Source organism: Lolium perenne, chromosome 7 (genome assembly GCF_019359855.2).
Source record: "Lolium perenne isolate Kyuss_39 chromosome 7, Kyuss_2.0, whole genome shotgun sequence".
Lineage (NCBI taxonomy): Eukaryota > Viridiplantae > Streptophyta > Magnoliopsida > Poales > Poaceae > Lolium > Lolium perenne.
The window spans coordinates 181478314-181498333 of NC_067250.2; the positions used below are offsets into that span (position 1 = coordinate 181478314).

At 41.6% G+C, this 20020-nt stretch overlaps 2 long non-coding RNA genes across 5 annotated transcripts; both read right to left on the reverse strand.

Annotated features, from left to right (window-relative positions):
- Positions 1-757: 757 nt before the first annotated feature.
- Positions 758-4340, reverse strand: LOC139829866 (uncharacterized). Of its 3 annotated transcripts, none has more exons than XR_011749493.1 (6): positions 4044-4340; positions 3823-3962; positions 3581-3735; positions 2621-2695; positions 2335-2447; positions 758-1017 (listed from the first exon to the last, which is right to left on the reverse strand). It is a non-coding gene; the product is annotated as an uncharacterized lncRNA (long non-coding RNA). The 3 variants fall into 3 exon arrangements; XR_007860011.2 differs by having other exon boundaries at positions 3581-3657; positions 3823-3919; positions 4009-4340; XR_007860010.2 differs by having other exon boundaries at positions 3823-3919; positions 4009-4340.
- Positions 4341-12961: 8621 nt separating this feature from the next.
- Positions 12962-19667, reverse strand: LOC127314882 (uncharacterized). 2 transcript variants are annotated; one of them, XR_007860014.2, is made up of 6 exons: positions 19363-19667; positions 19177-19273; positions 18935-19011; positions 17975-18049; positions 17690-17802; positions 12962-16372 (listed from the first exon to the last, which is right to left on the reverse strand). It is a non-coding gene; the product is annotated as an uncharacterized lncRNA (long non-coding RNA). The 2 variants fall into 2 exon arrangements; XR_007860006.2 differs by having other exon boundaries at positions 18935-19089.
- Between the last annotated feature and the right edge of the window lie 353 nt (positions 19668-20020).

A 20020-nucleotide genomic window follows, 5' to 3' on the forward strand; every position in this document is an offset into this window, starting at 1 on the left:
TTAACACCCAGAAATGTGCATTTTTCAAAGTTTTCAAAAATTCACAAAAATTATACCATTGGTCCTATTTTTCGACGAGGCACCTGGGAACACCTGGGGATGACCAGTGGGGCACCCCAGGGTGGCACCCCATAGGCCGGCGCGGCCAGCAAGGGGGGCGCGCCACCCTGTTGTGTGGGCCCCTCCTTGCCCCACTTCTTCATCTCTTTCACTCATTGCACTCTCTCTCCCGAAAAAACTCGTACTCATTTTCTCTCACTCGCGTTTCTGCTCAAGATTTCTCGATCTCTTTGCTCAGCCCAGATTTCTGTTTGAAATTTGGCACATTTGCTCTCCGGTATGTGACTCCTCCGATTATCCAAGTAGAATTTTGTTTGGTTGAGTATATCTTGAATATTTTGCTGCTGTAGGTAACATGTTTAGTGAGCTTGCATGCTTGTTCTAAGTTAGAGAAATTAGTTTTGATGCATGTTTAGTACTCTAGCAAGTTCCTATAGTAGTTTCCCTCAATTATATGTCACCAAACTAAATTTTATAATGTTTGTTGAAAAATTTCAGAAAAGGAAGATGGATAACCACAACTTTGGAGAAGTGTTTGAAAGAGAGACAACGAGCACGGGGAGGCCCTCAAGGTCATCCACCCGATTCAGGCAATCCTATAATGAGGACCTCATCGCACCAAGCTGTGGGACCCCGGACTAGCTGTCTGAAACACCCGTTATGCATACACATTCACGATCCCATGATCAGTGTGTCGTGAAAGCATAACCGAACTGGTATCAAATACATCATCCATTACATTACCGAATAAAAAGATTACAACAGGTCACATGACCAATACTTACATAAGAGCCTACAATGGCAGGAGATCAACAATCACACAGCGGAAATACTTCAGACGAAAGTCTTCGCATGGGTCAAGTCATGCCATAACCCTACAGGCAACTGACTGGGAAGACGTTCCTAGCTCGCATAGACGTCGTCGACTCCGTCTTCATCTGTCGGATTCCACCAAGTCTGGCCAAGTAAATAGTCAGGGACAAAGCCATGAGTACATTATGAATTGTACTCGCAAACCACCTTAGAGAGAAGTAAAGGATATGCAATTTGGCAGTAGCAAGGAACAGGCACTAAACTAGGGCGACAAGAAGCGAGAGGTGGTTCCTCTCTAGAGTATGACATATATGTATCTTTGTTGAAAACTTTTTGTAAACCATTTTCTTTGCAGACTAATAGGTAAGGGTGACCCAATTTAACTTCAGCCATCTCATATGGCCATTCCCTTTCCAACTTTCCACCGTACCTCGCAGGTACCTTTCTACCAGTCCCACTGGCGTCACTTTCCCAAACCAACATTTTAAGGAAACACTTTTATAAAACAAAACTCCTTTTGATACTCAGCACTTCCTTTCCCACGTCCATTGCCGCGGACACGGCTATTCGAATAGATTTTACACTCTGCAGAGGTTGTACACTTTCCCCACAAGATCCGAATACTCATCGTGTGGGCATCATCCCTGCATAATAAACTATGCCACGACAAATACTCGATCGTAGTTTTTCGCCTGCTCGCCTTAGCCTAAGACATGCCGCCCAGAGTTGTACCTCCCAACACCAGAGTCCGAGGAGTCGTTTACCTGGGAGTAGCAAGTTCCCCGACCAGCTCGATCCTCCGGAATGCCGCGACCAATTGCGGGGCATTATTCAATGGGAGCTCATAGGTTGTACCCCTGCCATCGGTACGCAATGGAAAGGCGTTCCCAGTTCGTCGGGAAGGCCACGGTCGATAGGTGTCCATGCTCGGACTACCCCTTACATTTGCAGGACCCAAACTAAGGCGAGACAAACTACTACACTACGCCCCGTCCCACTAAAGGGTAATGTGGTCGTACTGGCTAGGTCCGGTGATGTACTCAGTCAACAAAAGGTTTTCGAAAACAATTTTCTTCACTTCTCTTTCTTGGAGCAAATCCTTTCTGCTCAAAAACATTTACACCAAACCACACTTGGGCCGGGCTACCCCATTCCAAGGTTTTCGAAAAACTCCTGTTTAGGACAACATTTTTCATAACCATTTTTCCAGGGCTCCCAACCTATAGTCCAATTCTTCTTCGAAAAATGGCGACAATGGTGACAAGGCGATAAGCACCATATCACTAATAGAGGTGTGCTCAGTAGGTACCAAAGAGGGCTGCACCCTAAGGGTGGATTAATAAAACTCCGGGTGGCGCTAACCACCGACATAATAAATAAAAGACATGCACTTTAAAAAACTGTAATAATGCAAGAGCAAGAATATATATAGGACCAGAGATGCATCAAGAGGTGGCTTGCCTTGGCTTATTTGTCCCTGGACTTCTTCAACTCCATCAATATAAGAATCCCAACAACATAAATAAAATCCTCGTCCGATTCCACTTCTTCTTCTTCTCCGAAATTGTTCGCATCTATCGCCGGAAAATATAAAAGGAACACAATCAATCACATTGCTTCAAAAAAACAACATACAACAATCAACAATCAGTAGCTAACCACCTTAATAAGGGATAACCTACAAAATACTTATAGATACCACAAAACAATTTTAAGAGTTTTAATTTAGAAAACCCCATTTATTTACCTAGTAGAGGTATGAGAGTGCCACGACTTAGCAATTGCCTCTCTAGCTATCACCATGGCACAAACTAAGTATCCCCTGGTAGATAACATAAAAAGGAGGACAAGTGCATTAGTTTGGCATCACAAACATTCACAATACATTTTCAAACATTTTTAGAAAAGCGGGCAATCATTCTCCCTATTTTACAAAGCTTACATAACACCGCACAAGAATAGGAAGCAAATGATATGCCCCACCATTTGAGAACTTAAGCAAAACAAAAGAGCTAATGTTAAATTGCAGAGGTTTTGTTTTGCAAGCATAAAACAAAGGTTGCCCAGTTCTAAATAAAAGAGTTGGTCAAGGGTTTTTAAATAAACCAAAAAGTTTTGGACCAACAACTCATATAGCACACACATGTTAATAACAGTAACCAATATGCACGAACAGAGACTAACAATATTTTTCCTAGATGGCCAGTACTAATACAAGACTAACCCAATTGGAATCACCCAAAAATATTAAACCTGCAATTTTAGGAATTTCTTTGAATCTGACTGTACAGAAAACAAGATCTGTAAGCCATAAATCGCAGAAAAATCCTAAAAATATGAGACCACTGGCATTTGAAAGATATTTAAACAGAGATGCACACACAATTGGATTTGGGTTCAAATTATTTCTGAAACTCTCACAAATGGACTGACAAGATTACTGCATGTCTATACCATTTGCTTTACCTCAGGAGTTACAGAACAGATAAAGGTTTGAAACTTGTTTGAGATGATTAAGAAAACATTCAGTAGTCCTACAGAACTGGAATCACTCAATTAGGTTCAAATATGGATTTTTGGTGATTTAAACGCTAACAGCCATGTCTGCAGAACACACAGAAAAAGTTTAATTCACCACAAATCGTACATAAAACATAAAAATATGAGGTCAGCTGCATCAAAAATGTATTGAAAAACTGGTTCTTACCCAATTCGTTTCATTCGAAAATTCGTTCCCAAGCTCCTGGTTTAATTCGACAAAGTCAGATCTGACCAGATCTTGATCTGTGAACCATTTCAGTTTCAAGAGGTCAATCGAAGTGAAACCACAGCCAAAATGAAGGTATTGAAGAGGGATTTCACCTACAGTTGAGTTTGTTCAAAAAGGTTTTGTAAAACGGAACAAATCTAACAAACAATGAATCTACATGTTTACAGAACTTTATTTACCACGGACAATCCGTAACGAATTTGAGGATGAGACCAACGCCAAGTTGTAGATATTTTCCGTATCTAACTGTGGAACTTTGAATCACTCGATTTGGATCTGCACACGAGATTTCGTGGATTTTACAAGTTCGTACCAGAATCTGAAACAGCAAGATAGCAGAAATTATTGCAGGGATTTGGACGAACTTTGCTCAAGAACTTCAGATCTGAGGATAGCTCACCCTTCTCCATTCTTGGACCAACATGCACCTGCATCAAGATCCAATCTTAGCAATGGAGGAAAAATAAGAGGAGATAAAACCATCTAGGGTTGGGGAGAAGAAGGAGAGGGAGGCTCTCATGGTGAGGGGAAGCTTGAGGGAGGAGGGAGCTTCATCTTGGAGTGCCTTCCATGGCCATGGCCGGCCATGGGAGCAAGGGGCAGCAGCAATTTCGTGGGGGAGAGTAGGAGAAGAGTGTGAGGGAGTAGATAAGGTGGATAAGTGAGTGGAGAGAGCAAAAATGAGAGCAAAGGGGGAGGTGGCCGGCCAAGGAGGGGTTTTTATAGTGGGAGGGAGTGATGGCAGCCCCTTATTTGATTGGCTAAGGTGGGTGGCTGCCCATTTATTTATTGGGGTAGTTGGGAGGCAAGGCTTGCAAGAGAAGAAAATGAGGAGGAGAGGCTGGCCGAATTTCAAGTCATGGCCGGCTCCTTTCTTGTCATGAGCAAGTGAGAAATGTGAGAGAGATGCACAACATCAATGTGTATAGTCCAAAGCATGATGTTGAGGATATAATGTCCATGAGTGATTTGGATGATGATAAGTATAGGAGTAGATACATATAGATACAAAAGGAGTATGAAGGTGACATGTGCCAGGAAAATAATTTCCACCACTTTGTTTGAGACCAACTTATGAAGAAGATAATTCCCGAGGTAGAGTTGATGAATAGAAGTTTTCATTTGAATTCAAAATTGAAAAGATTGGGATTGACCACATGCAACAATGCATGAGCATGTCAAGATAGATGGGATGGTGATGGTGGTTTAGTCAATGGTAGAGCAAGGCTAAGAGAGATGGTGAGTGGAATAACCATATACTCACAAGGATGAATATGGTGACATGAATCTCCAATTCATGAGGTCAAGGTGATGATGGAAAGAAATAGAGGAGTGAGATAGGCACAATAAAATATAAGTTGCTTCTACAAATAAGAAGTCGATTGGGAGTGGGTTGAAATACTCCCTGAGTCAAGGGTTTAGTTGAAAAGAGAAGGGAGTCCATAGAAAGTATCAAGAGATCATCTACTTGATCAAGAATTGGCGGATGAAGAAACATTATGGGGTAGATCAGAGGTGCACACAAGAGGTGCAAGAGTTTTCATTTGAAATAGAACTTATTTGAAAAGTATTTGAAACACCTCAATTGTCTAGGGACAATTGGGAATGAACTCAAGTGGAATGGAGTTTGAAAGTGTTGAGATAAAACTAGTTGGAACATAGGGGTTCAAAATATTCTACTTACTTTCTCAGTAAAGTAGAGTTTTTCTCAAATGTAAAATAAGAAAGAGGAAACAAGAAATGGTGTAGGTACCATAAACAAGCTTTTTGTTAAAAAGGAAGTCAAATAGAGAGTAATGTTTTTAGAAATCAGTACTTGGTAGAAATGGGAAGAAAAACATAACCCATTTCAGTCCCTTGTTTTCTTTGAAGAAATACCTTGAAAAGATTTAATAAAACTAGAAGTAGTTTTGTGATCAAAACTTGAGAAGAAAACAGTAGGGTTTTGAGAAAGAGAACTAATTTAGGGAGAAGTGTTCTCAAGGGTAGATGATGGCTACAAAATGTATCCATCATTCCCACTCTTGGTTTTGTGAAGATAAACTCGGATGTAAACAAAACAAGAGGTAAAAGAGGAAGAAGTGATCTGGTGCTGGAACATGGGATTGGATACCAGATCAAGTTGAATATAAGAGTTGCAAGGATGGACTGAGACATGCAGGACGTGGAGGTTGAAGAGGGTGTTGCATAGATGAGATCCATGCATTGAGGCTACCAAAAATAATTGTGGGTTGCTAGGAGATCAACTGCCAAAATCTGGACATTCAAAGCCTGTCAACACAGATGGTCGACATGGCTGACTGCCTACAACTGGCGCGTGTTTGACGAGGGAGGAAATCCCTGTATTGTAGCTTTTTGTTCCCCGGCAACGGCGCCAGAAAATAGCTTGATGTCTACGCCCCCTCCTTTTCCTGTAGACAGTGTTGGGCCTCCAAGAGCAGAGGTTTGTAGAACAGCAGCAAGTTTTCCCTTAAGTGGATCACCCAAGGTTTGTCGAACTCAGGGAGGAAGAGGTCAAAGATATCCCTCTCATGCAACCCTGCAACCACAAAGCAAGAAGTCTCTTGTGTCCCCAACACACCTAATAGGTGCACTAGTTCGGCGAAGAGATAGTGAAATACATGTGGTATGAATATATATGAGCAGTGGCAACGGCACCAGAAAAGTGCTTTGCCCAGGACAGTAAACAAGCAGTAGTAACGCAGCAGTAGTAACGCAAAGAAACAAGAAACAAGCAAAGGATAGCAGTATTTAGGAACAAGGCCTAGGGATTAGACTTTCACTAGTGGACACTCTCAACTTTGATCACATAACAGAATAGATAAATGCATACTCTACACTCTCTTGTTGGATGATGAACACATTGCGTAGGATTACACAAACCCTCAATGCCGGAGTTAACAAGCTCCACAATTCAATGTTCATATTTAAATAACCTTAGAGTATAAGATAGATCAACACAACTAAACCAAGTACTAACGTAGCATGCACACTGTCACCTTCATGCTAAGAAAGGAGGCATAGATCACATCAATACTATCATAGCAATAGTTAACTTCATAATCTACAAGAGATCATAATCATAGCCTACGCCAAGTACTAACACGGATGCACACACTGTCACCATTACACCGTGCAGGAGGAATAAACTACTTTAATAACATCACTAGAGTAGCACATAGATAAATTGTGATACAAAACACATTGCAATCATAAAGAGATATAAATAAGCACCTCACTATGCCATTCAACAGTGAATAAGTATTCTGTGAAATATAGCCTAAGAGACCCACACGGTGCACACACTGTCACCTTTACACACGTGGGACAAGGAGTCTCCGGAGATCACATAAGTAAAATTCACTTGACTAGCATAACGACATCTAGATTACAAGCATCATCATATGAATCTCAATCATGTAAGGCAGCTCATGAGATTATTGTATTGAAGTACATAGGAGAGAGATGACCCACATAGCTACCGGTACAGCCCGAGCCTCGATGGAGAACTACTCCCTCCTCATGGGAGACAGCAGCGTTGATGAAGATGGCGGTGGTGTCGATGGAGAAGCCTTCCGGGGGCACTTCCCCGTCCCGGCGGCGTGCCGGAACAGAGACTCCTGTCCCCCAGATCTTGGCTTCGCGATGGCGACGGCTCTGGAAGGTTTCTCGTACCGTGGCTTTTCCGTCTCGAGGTTTTAGGTCCAGGGGCTTTATATAGGCGAAGAGGCGGCGTCAGAAGGTCGAAGGGGCGCCGACACTATAGGGCGGCGCGGCCAGGGCCTGGGCCACGCCGGCCTATGGTCTGGGTGGCCTGTGGCCCCCCTCTGGTCCTTCCCGGGTGTTCTGGAAGCTTCGTGGAAAAATAGGATGCTGGGCGTTGATTTCGTCCGATTCCGAGAATATTTCGTTACTAGGATTTCTGAAACCAAAAACAGCAGAAAACAGCAACTGGCACTTCGGCATCTTGTTAATAGGTTAGTTCCAGAAAACGCATAAATATGACATAAAATGTGCATATAACATGTAGAAATCATCAATAATGTGGCATGGAACACAAGAAATTATCGATACGTCGGAGACGTATCAGCATCCCCAAGCTTAGTTCTGCTCGTCCCGAGCAGGTAAAACGATAACAAAGATAATTTCTGGAGTGACATGCCATCATAACCTTGATCATACTATTTGTAAACATATGTAATGAATGCAGCGATCAAAACAATGGTAATGACATGAGTAAACAAGTGAATCATAAAGCAAAGACTTTTCATGAATAGTACTTCAAGACAAGCATCAATAAGTTTTGCATCAGAGTTAACTCATAAAGCAATAATTCAAAGTAAAGGCGTTGAAGCAACACATAGGAAGATTAAGTTTCAGCGGTTGCTTTCAACTTATAACATGTATATCTCATGGATATTGTCAACATAGAGTAATATAACAAGTGCAATATGCAAGTATGTAGGAATCAATGCATAGTTCACACAAGTGTTTGCTTCTTGGGATGGAGAGAAATAGGTGAACTGACTCAACATAAAAGTAAAAGAATGGTCCTTCAAAGAGGAAAGCATCGATTGCTATATTTGTGCTAGAGCTTTGATTTTGAAAACAAGAAACAATTTTGTCAACGGTAGTAATAAAGCATATGTATCATGTAAATTATATCTTACAAGTTGCAAGCCTCATGCATAGTATACTAATAGTGCCCGCACCTTGTCCTAATTAGCTTGGACTACCGGATCATCGCAATGCACATGTTTTAACCAAGTGTCACAAAGGGGTACCTCTATGCCGCCTGTACAAAGGTCTAAGGAGAAAGCTCGCATCGGATTTCTCGCTATTGATTATTCTCAACTTAGACATCCATACCGGGACAACATAGACAATAGATAATGGACTCCTCTTTTATGCATAAGCATGTAGCAACAATTATTTTTCTCATTTGAGATTGAGGATATATGTCCAAAACTGAAACTTCCACCATGGATCATGGCTTTAGTTAGCGGCCCAATGTTCTTCTCTAACAATATGCATGCTCCAACCATAAGGTGGTAGATCGCTCTTACTTCAGACAAGACGAACATGCATAGCAACTCACATGAAATTCAACAAAGAGTAGTTGATGGCGTCCCCAGTGAACATGGTTATCGCACAACGAGCAACTTAATAAGAGATAAAGTGCATAAGTACATATTCAATACCACAATAGTTTTTAAGCTATTTGTCCCATGAGCTATATATTGTAAAGGTGAAGAATGGAAATTTAAAGGTAGCACTCAAGCAATTTACTTTGGAATGGCGGAGAAATACCATGTAGTAGGTAGGTATGGTGGACACAAATGGCATAGTGGTTGGCTCAAGTATTTTGGATGCATGAGAAGTATTCCCTCTCGATACAAGGTTTAGGCTAGCAAGGCTATTTGAAACAAACACAAGGATGAAGCGGTGCAGCAAAACTCACATAAAAGACATATTGAAAACATTATAAGACTCTACACCGTCTTCCTTGTTGTTCAAACTCAATACTAGAAATTATCTAGACTTTAGAGAGACCAAATATGCAAACCAAATTTTAGCATGCTCTATGTATTTCTTCATTAATAGGTGCAAAGCATATGATGCAAGAGCTTAAACATGAGCACAACAATTGCCAAGTATCACATTATCCAAGACATTTATGCAAATACTACATGTATCATTTTCCAATTCCAACCATATAACAATTTAACGAAGAAGAAACTTCGCCATGAATACTATGAGTAGAAACTAAGGACATACTTGTCCATATGCAACAGCAGAGCGTGTCTCTCTCCCACACAAAGAATACTAGGATCCATTTTATTCAAACAAAACAAAAACTAAAACAAATAGACGCTCCAAGCAAAGCACATAAGCTGTGATGGAATAAAAATATAGTTTCAGGGGAGGAACCTGATAATGTTGTCGATGAAGAAGGGGATGCCTTGGGCATCCCCAAGCTTAGACGCTTGAGTCTTCTTGATATATGCAGGGGTGAACCACGGGGGCATCCCCAAGCTTAGACTTTTCACTCTTCTTGATCATAGTATATCATCCTCCTCTCTTGACCCTTGAAAACTTCCTCCACACCAAACTCGAAACAAACTCATTAGAGGGTTAGTGCATAATCAAATACTCACATGTTCAGAGGTGACACAATCATTCTTAACACTTCTGGACATTGCCCAAAGCTACTGGAAGTTAATGGAACAAAGAAATCCATCCCACATAGCAAAAGAGGCAATGCGAAATAAAAGGCAGAATCTGTCAAAACAGAACAGTCCGTAAAGACGAATTTTAAAAGGGCACCAGACTTGCTCAAATGAAAATGCTCAAATTGAATGAAAGTTGCGTACATATCTGAGGATCGCTCACGTAAATTGGCATAATTTTCTGAGTTACCTACAGAGAATTTTGCCAAGATTCGTGACAGCAAAGAAATCTGTTTCTGCGCAGTAATCCAAATCTAGTATGAACCTTACTATCAACGACTTTACTTGGCACAACAAAACACTAAACTAAGATAAGGAGAGGTTGCTACAGTAGTAAACAACTTCCAAGACACAAATATAAAACAAAGTACTGTAGCAAAATAACACATGGGTTATCTCCCAAGAAGTTCTTTCTTTATAGCCATTAAGATGGGCTCAGCAGTTTTAATGATGCACTCGTAAGAAATAGTAGTTGAAGCAAAAGAGAGCATCAAGAGGCAAATTCAAAACACATTTAAGTCTAACATGCTTCCTATGCAAAGGAATCTTGTAAATAAACAAATTCAAGAAGCATAATGCAACAAGCATAGAAAAACTAGACAAGCTCAACTTCAAGATTTTAAGCATATAGAGAGGTGTTTTAGTAACATGAAAATTTCTACCACCATATTTTCCTCTCTCATAATAACTTTCAGTAGTGTCATGAGAAAACTCAACAATATAACCATCACATAAAGCATTCTTATCATGAGTCTCATGCATAAAATTATTACTCTCCACATAAGCATAATCAATTTTATTAGTACTAGTGGGAGCAAATTCAACAAAGTAGCTATCATTATTATTCTCATCATCAAATATAGGAGGCATATTGTAATCATAATCAAATTCATCCTCCATAACAGGTGGTAACAAAAGACTACTATCATTATAATCATCATAAATAGGAGGCAAAGTATCATAAAAGTAAATTTTCTCCTCAATTCTTGGGGGACTAAAAAGATCAAGCTCATCAAAACCAACTTCCCCAAGCTTAGAATTTTCCATAGCATTAGCAACAATAGTGTTCAAAGCATTCATATTAATAACATTCCCATTAGCATGCATATAAAGTTCCATGGGTTTTTTTAATTCTCTCTTCAAACACATCATGTCCTAATTCAAGATAAAATTCATAAAGATCTCTCATATTTTTGTTGTTTTCCATTATGCCTAACTAGTGTAAACAAGAAACAAAAAGTTGCAATTGCAGGATCTAAAGGAAATAGCTTCGAGTACTTACAACGGCGCCGGAAAATAGCTTAGTAGCCGAGATCCGGAGTGTGAGTACCTTTTACCTTTCCTCCCTGGCAACGGCGCCAGAAAATAGCTTGACTGCCTACAACTGGCGCGTGGTTGACGAGGGAGGAAATCCCTGTATTGTAGCTTTTTGTTCCCCGGCAACGGCGCCAGAAAATAGCTTGATGTCTACGCCCCCTCCTTTTCCTGTAGACAGTGTTGGGCCTCCAAGAGCAGAGGTTTGTAGAACAGCAGCAAGTTTTCCCTTAAGTGGATCACCCAAGGTTTATCGAACTCAGGGAGGAAGAGGTCAAAGATATCCCTCTCATGCAACCCTGCAACCACAAAGCAAGAAGTCTCTTGTGTCCCCAACACACCTAATAGGTGCACTAGTTCGGCGAAGAGATAGTGAAATACAGGTGGTATGAATATATATGAGCAGTGGCAACGGCACCAGAAAAGTGCTTTGCCCAGGACAGTAAACAAGCAGTAGTAACGCAGCAGTAGTAACGCAAAGAAACAAGAAACAAGCAGCGATAGCAGTATTTAGGAACAAGGCCTAGGGATTAGACTTTCACTAGTGGACACTCTCAACTTTGATCACATAACAGAATAGATAAATGCATACTCTACACTCTCTTGTTGGATGATGAACACATTGCGTAGGATTACACGAACCCTCAATGCCGGAGTTAACAAGCTCCACAATTCAATGTTCATATTTAAATAACCTTAGAGTGTAAGATAGATCAACACAACTAAACCAAGTACTAACGTAGCATGCACACTGTCACCTTCATGCTAAGAAAGGAGGCATAGATCACATCAATACTATCATAGCAATAGTTAACTTCATAATCTACAAGAGATCATAATCATAGCCTACGCCAAGTACTAACACGGATGCACACACTGTCACCATTACACCGTGCAGGAGGAATAAACTACTTTAATAACATCACTAGAGTAGCACATAGATAAATTGTGATACAAAACACATTGCAATCATAAAGAGATATAAATAAGCACCTCACTATGCCATTCAACAGTGAATAAGTATTCTGTGAAATATAGCCTAAGAGACCCACACGGTGCACACACTGTCACCTTTACACACGTGGGACAAGGAGTCTCCGGAGATCACATAAGTAAAATTCACTTGACTAGCATAACGACATCTAGATTACAAGCATCATCATATGAATCTCAATCATGCAAGGCAGCTCATGAGATTATTGTATTGAAGTACATAGGAGAGAGATGACCCACATAGCTACCGGTACAGCCCGAGCCTCGATGGAGAACTACTCCCTCCTCATGGGAGACAGCAGCGTTGATGAAGATGGCGGTGGTGTCGATGGAGAAGCCTTCCGGGGGCACTTCCCCGTCCCGGCGGCGTGCCAGAACAGAGACTCCTGTCCCCCAGATCTTGGCTTCGCGATGGCGACGGCTCTGGAAGGTTTCTCGTACCGTGGCTTTTCCGTCTCGAGGTTTTAGGTCCAGGGGCTTTATATAGGCGAAGAGGCGGCGTCAGAAGGTCGAAGGGGCGCCGACACTATAGGGCAGCGCGGCCAGGGCCTGGGCCGCACCGGCCTATGGTCTGGGTGGCCTGTGGCCCCCCTCTGGTCCTTCCCGGGTGTTCTGGAAGCTTCGTGGAAAAATAGGATGCTGGGCGTTGATTTCGTCCGATTCCGAGAATATTTCGTTACTAGGATTTCTGAAACCAAAAACAGCAGAAAATAGCAACTGGCACTTCGGCATCTTGTTAATAGGTTAGTTCCAGAAAACGCATAAATATGACATAAAATGTGCATATAACATGTAGAAATCATCAATAATGTGGCATGGAACACAAGAAATTATCGATACGTCGGAGACGTATCAGCGGCCTCAAAACCAACAAGGATGAGGGGCCAGAAAAGAGAAGGGTGCAAGTTTGGAATCAAGGATGCTTTGAGCTAGCTTAAACACAAAGAGGAATTTTTAAGTAGGCACACTCATGTTGCCATGAGTAGAAAAGTTTGATGTGGAGAAAAAGGAAAACAACTTTTCCTAAGTCACATAGGTGTTTTATTAGGTGAGTTGCTTGCTTGACCACTAGAGGTGTTGATATATGAGGCAGCTCTAGACAAAACTCAACAAGCAAATCAAGACAATTCATCTACCAACAGATCAAGGCAATTCATCATAACAAACAGATCAAGGCAATTCATCTTAATTAGTCTAAAGAAAAAGTTTTTGTTCCCCCTGATTTTTGAAATAAGGACACTAATCAAGGTTGCAAAAGTTGGGGTGTTACAGATCTTCCACCCTTAAAATAATCTCGTCCCGAGATTACTGAGTGTAGAACTAGAGGGGTTATAAAGTTTAACCAAAGTCAGACTTCATTTTTCTGTAGACGTGCCGTTGTAGAGAAGGTCGTTGCTTCATCTTCTGGGAGACATGATGGGTTTCTGCCGATGACGAGCTTCATGAAGAGGTTGACTACTCCATGCAGGTGTTGGATCTGTAGTTTCTTAATGATCCTAGAGGGGGTCCAAGGCTGTGGGAGGGTTAGTGCACCCAACGGTGCTTGAGCAGGGCTGAAAACTTTTTAGAGTTAGCTTGATTTTAGTGGAAGACGAAGTCTTCCACCCTTAAGATTGTTCAGCGGGGTTCCTGAAATCATAGAGCCTCTGCCACGGGTCTTGTCGGGCGCTTTTTGGAGAAGTCATTGATCTCTCGTCTTGAGTCAACACCTTCAGAGGGTGTTGTGTAGTCCACGGCTTCAAGAGGGGTTAGTGCATCCCACGTTTCCAACGGTGTGTTAGAAAGGTTTAAAATGTTAGGGTTAGCTCCAACTTTTAGTGGAAGACGAAGTCTTCCACCCTTAAGATTTTTCATCGGGCTTTCAGGAAAACTCAGAGAGTCTGCCTTGCGGTCCTGTTGGGGCTTCTGAAGAAGTCGTCGATCTTCCTTGTTCAGTTGAAGAATCTTCGGGGGTGACGTGCAGACCACCACTTCAAGAGGCACTTGCGGTGTTAACTGAGCCATAGGGGATGCGCGGTGAGTTAGTAAGTTGATGAAAGTCCTGGTTGGTATCCACATGAAGCAGCAACAAAGGTCGTCGGAGGCAATCTTCAGCTTGCGGGTCGGTGCTGACTTATACCAGTTGGTGAGAGGGTAAGTTGCACCTAGTCTTGAGTTCTTGAGGTATCTTCATGAGCTTCACTTGATGAGGACCAGATGAACCATGTGATGTAGGCGTTGGCTTTGACGCTATTGTTCTCTCAGCTTGCTAGATGGTGTGTTAGAGGGTGGTTTTCAAGAAGATATCCCCGAGGTTAGTGCGGTTATGCTCTAAGGTTAGCCCAAATTAGTATGTCTTCTCGCCGAGGTGCAGTCACTCTTAAAGGTAGGGGCTTCTGCTTTCTTCGCGTAGTAGAGATGCTTCAGTTGATCTTGAAGGTATTGGCTTCTGCTTTGTTGGCGTAGTAGAGATGCTTCAGATGACCTTGAAGGTAGTCGGCGTAGATAGGGGTCTGAGTTAGTTTACCTGACGGTTGAAAAACAACCGCTAACGGGTTTAGAGTTAGAGTTTTTCGTTATTCTACCCAACTAACTAGCAGTTAGCAATACATCGGCGAGGCAAACTTTAATCCTATCATTACATGTGACACCCATACAACCATAACCAGAGACAGAATACCACTAACAGAGGCTACTGGTATTTTTCCTGGATACACAGTAACAAAACAAGATCAACACAATTGGAATCATTCAAAAATATTTATTTTTCAATTTTTGAGACTCAAAATACTAACCAGAAACAGTGATCAAGTTTTATTTATTAAAAATCGCACAAAAATCCTAAAAATACAATGTCAGTGGCGTCTGAAAGATAATTTCATACTGGTTCTAGTGCAATTGGAATCACATCAATCGGAGCTACCGAACTATTTTTATTAGAAAAACAGTACACAGGCAGATTTCCATTTTTAATTTCTGTTTCACAAATTTCAAACAATTAAAAAGGGCGGGAACGTCTAAATAGCAAGACATACATGCACACAGCAAACAGATACAAACACTCAAGCAGCAATTCACAACACCACACACAATCATGAAAACCACACGAGGTATTTCAAGTACCCAAGGATACCTAATACGCAGGGGTATCTCAATCGGAACAATTGAGTTTGTCCTATCCATCCTATAGGCTTGGGTTGGTCAGAGATGCAGACGCCTTCATTTTGCTGATATTGACTTCAACACTAATTCTTGTAGCAGTTGTTGGTGAAGTAGACCTGATGTTTAGCCATCGATGTCGAGTCGGGGGCGAGTGCTGCATAGGATCTTCTGGTCTCAATTCGAAGGGGTAATTGCTGAAGAGCTCCATGGAAGACAACTTTTTGTGACGGGCCTAAAAGTTACTAGTCAAGAACTGAGGACTTGGTCCTTGACGACTGCAAAAGTGCAAGTCCAAAGAGGAACAAGGTCAACTTCTTGACAGACTTTGGTGACAACCAAAGACATGCTCTTATTATCCCTATATGCGTACTGCTAAGTCGACGTCCATCTTCAATAGCTGCAGCCAGAGATACTTGAGACTTCCTGAAGGATTAATCCATCTTCGAATTTGAATCTTCGAGTCTGAGTGGGGGCATCATCCAACATCTATTTTTGGAAGAGGATGAGATAGTAGAGTAAGAATTTTCCAAAGTCTTTAGAAATCAGAGAGCGAGGTAAGAATGAGAAGTTTTTGAAGAGGTAAGAAAGATAGAAGCTAAGCTTCTGATTACTTAGGATAAATAAGTTTCGTAAATAGTTTTACCAAAGTAGTATTTTCCTAACTGACGTCCATGCTAACTAAGGTCTCCTACAGTCAGGATGGCTCTGATACCAGCTCTGTGGGGCCCCGGACTAGCTGTCCGAAACACCCGTTATGCATACACATTCACGATCCCATGATCAGTGTGTCGTGAAAGCATAACCGAACTGGTATCAAATACATCATCAATTACATTACCGAATAAAAAGATTACAACAGGTCACATGACCAATACTTACATAAGAGCCTACAATGGCAGGAGATCAACAATCACACAGCGGAAATACTTCAGACGAAAGTCTTCGCATGGGCCAATTCATGCCATAACCCTACAGGCAACTGACTGGGAAGACGTTCCTAGCTCGCATAGACGTCGTCGACTCCGTCTTCATCTGTCGGATTCCACCAAGTCTGGCCAAGTAAATAGCCAGGGACAAAGCCATGAGTACATTATGAATTGTACTCGCAAACCACCTTAGAGAGAAGTAAAGGATATGCAATTTGGCAGTAGCAAGGAACAGGCACTAAACTAGGGCGACAAGAAGCGAGAGGTGGTTCCTCTCTAGAGTATGACATATCTGTATCTTTGTTGAAAATTTTTTGTAAACCATTTTGTTTGCAGACTAATAGGTAAGGGTGACCCAATTTAACTTCAGCCATCTCATATGGCCATTCCCTTTCCAACTTTCCACCGTACCTCGCAGGTACCTTTCTACCAGTCCCACTGGCGTCACTTTCCCAAACCAACATTTTGAGGAAACACTTTTATAAAACAAAACTCCTTTTGATACTCAGCACTTCCTTTCCCACGTCCATTGCCGCGGACACGGCTATTCGAATAGATTTTACGCTCTGCAGAGGTTGTACACTTTCCCCACAAGATCCGAATACTCATCGTGTGGGCATCATCCCTGCATAATAAACTATGCCACGACAAATACTCGATCGTAGTTTTTCGCCTGCTCGCCTTAGCCTAAGACATGCCGCCCAGAGTTGTACCTCCCAACACCAGAGTCCGAGGAGTCGTTTACCTGGGAGTAGCAAGTTCCCCGACCAGCTCGATCCTCCGGAATGCCGCGACCAATTGCGGGGCATTATTCAATGGGAGCTCATAGGTTGTACCCCTGCCATCGGTACGCAATGGAAAGGCGTTCCCAGTTCGTCGGGAAGGCCACGGTCGATAGGTGTCCATGCTTGGACTACCCCTTACATTTGCAGGACCCAAACTAAGGCGAGACAAACTACTACACTACGCCCCGTCCCACTAAAGGGTAATGTGGTCGTACTGGCTAGGTCCGGTGATGTACTCAGTCAACAAAAGGTTTTCGAAAACAATTTTCTTCACTTCTCTTTCTTGGAGCAAATCCTTTCTGCTCAAAAACATTTACACCAAACCACACTTGGGCCGGGCTACCCCATTCCATGGTTTTCGAAAAACTCCTGTTTAGGACAACATTTTTCATAAGCATTTTTCCAGGGCTCCCAACCTATAGTCCAATTCTTCTTCGAAAAATGGCGACAATGGTGACAAGGCGATAAGCACCATATCACTAATAGAGGTGTGATCAGTAGGTACCAAAGAGGGCTGCACCCTAAGGGTGGATTAATAAAACTCCGGGTGGCGCTAACCACCGACATAATAAATAAAAGACATGCACTTTAAAAACCTGTAATAATGCAAGAGCAAGAATATATATAGGACCAGAGATGCATCAAGAGGTGGCTTGCCTTGGCTTATTTGTCCCTGGACTTCTTCAACTCCATCAATATAAGAATCCCAACAACATAAATAAAATCCTCGTCCGATTCCACTTCTTCTTCTTCTCCGAAATTGTTCGCATCTATCGCCGGAAAATATAAAAGGAACACAATCAATCACATTGCTTCAAAAAAACAACATACAACAATCAACAATCAGTAGCTAACCACCTTAATAAGGGATAACCTACAAAATACTTATAGATACCACAAAACAATTTTAAGAGTTTTAATTAGAAAACCCCATTTATTTACCTAGTAGAGGTATGAGAGTGCCACGACTTAGCAATTGCCTCTCTAGCTATCACCATGGCACAAACTAAGTATCCCCTGGTAGATAACATAAAAAGGAGGACAAGTGCATTAGTTTGGCATCACAAACATTCACAATACATTTTCAAACATTTTTAGAAAAGCGGGCAATCATTCTCCCTATTTTACAAAGCTTACATAACACCGCACAAGAATAGGAATCAAATGATATGCCCCACCATTTGAGAACTTAAGCAAAACAAAAGAGCTAATGTTAAATTGCAGAGGTTTTGTTTTGCAAGCATAAAACAAAGGTTGCCCAGTTCTAAATAAAAGAGTTGGTCAAGGGTTTTTAAATAAACCAAAAAGTTTTAGACCAACAACTCATATAGCACACACATGTTAATAACAGTAACCAATATGCATGAACAGAGACTAACAGTATTTTTCCTAGATGGCCAGTACTAATACAAGACTAACCCAATTGGAATCACCCAAAAATATTAAACCTGCAATTTTAGGAATTTCTTTGAATCTGACTGTACAGAAAACAAGATCTGTAAGCCATAAATCGCAGAAAAATCCTAAAAATATGAGACCACTGGCATTTGAAAGATATTTAAGCAGAGATGCACACACAATTGGATTTGGGTTCAAATTGTTTCTGAAACTCTCACAAATGGACTGACAAGATTACTGCATGTCTATACCATTTGCTTTACCTCAGGAGTTACAGAACAGATAAAGGTTTAAAACTTGTTTGAGATGATTAAGAAAACATTCAGTAGTCCTACAGAACTGGAATCACTCAATTAGGTTCAAATATGGATTTTTGGTGATTTAAACGCTAACAGCCATGTCTGCAGAACACACAGAACAAGTTTAATTCACCACAAATCGTACATAAAACATAAAAATATAAGGTCAGCTGCATCAAAAAGGTATTGAAAAACTGGTTCTTACCCAATTTGTTTCATTCGAAAATTCGTTCCCAAGCTCCTGGTTTAATTCGACAAAGTCAGATCTGACCAGATCTTGATCTGTGTACCATTTCAGTTTCAGGAGGTCAATCGAAGTGAAACCACCGCCAAAATGAAGGTATTGAAGAGGGCTTTCACCTACAGTTGAGTTTGTTCAAAAAGGTTTTGTAAAACGGAACAAATCTAACAAACAATGAATCTGCATGTTTACAGAACTTTATTTACCACGGACAATCCGTAACGAATTTGAGGATGAGAGCAACGCCAAGTTGTAGATATTTTCCGTATCTAACTGTGGAACTTTGAATCACTCGATTTGGATCTGCACACGAGATTTGGTGGATTTTACAAGTTCGTACCAGAATCTGAAACAGCAAGATAGCAGAAATTACTGCAGGGATTTGGACGAACTTTGCTCAAGAACTTCAGATCTGAGGATAGCTCACCCTTCTCCATGCTTGGATCAACATGCACCTGCATCAAGATCCAATCTTAGCAATGGAGGAAGAATAAGAGGAGATAAAACCATCTAGGGTTGGGGAGAAGAAGGAGAGGGAGGCTCTCATGGTGAGGGGAAGCTTGAGGGAGGAGGGAGCTTCATCTTGGAGTGCCTTCCATGGCCATGGCCGGCCATGGGAGCAAGGGGCAGCAGAAATTTCGTGGGGGAGAGTAGGAGAAGAGTGTGAGGGAGTAGATAAGGTGGATAAGTGAGTGGAGAGAGCAAAAATGAGAGCAAAGGGGGAGGTGGCCGGCCAAGGAGGGGTTTTTATAGAGGGAGGGAGTGATGGCAGCCCCTTATTTGATTGGCTAAGGTGGGTGGCTGCCCATTTATTTGTTGGGGTAGTTGGGAGGCAAGGCTTGCAAGAGAAGAAAATGAGGAGGAGAGGCTGGCCGAATTTCAAGTCATGGCCGGCTCCTTTCTTGTCATGAGCAAGTGAGAAATGTGAGAGAGATGCACAACATCAATGTGTATAGTCCAAAGCATGATGTTGAGGATATAATGTCCATGAGTGATTTGGATGATGTTAAGTATAGGAGTAGATACATATAGATACAAAAGGAGTATGAA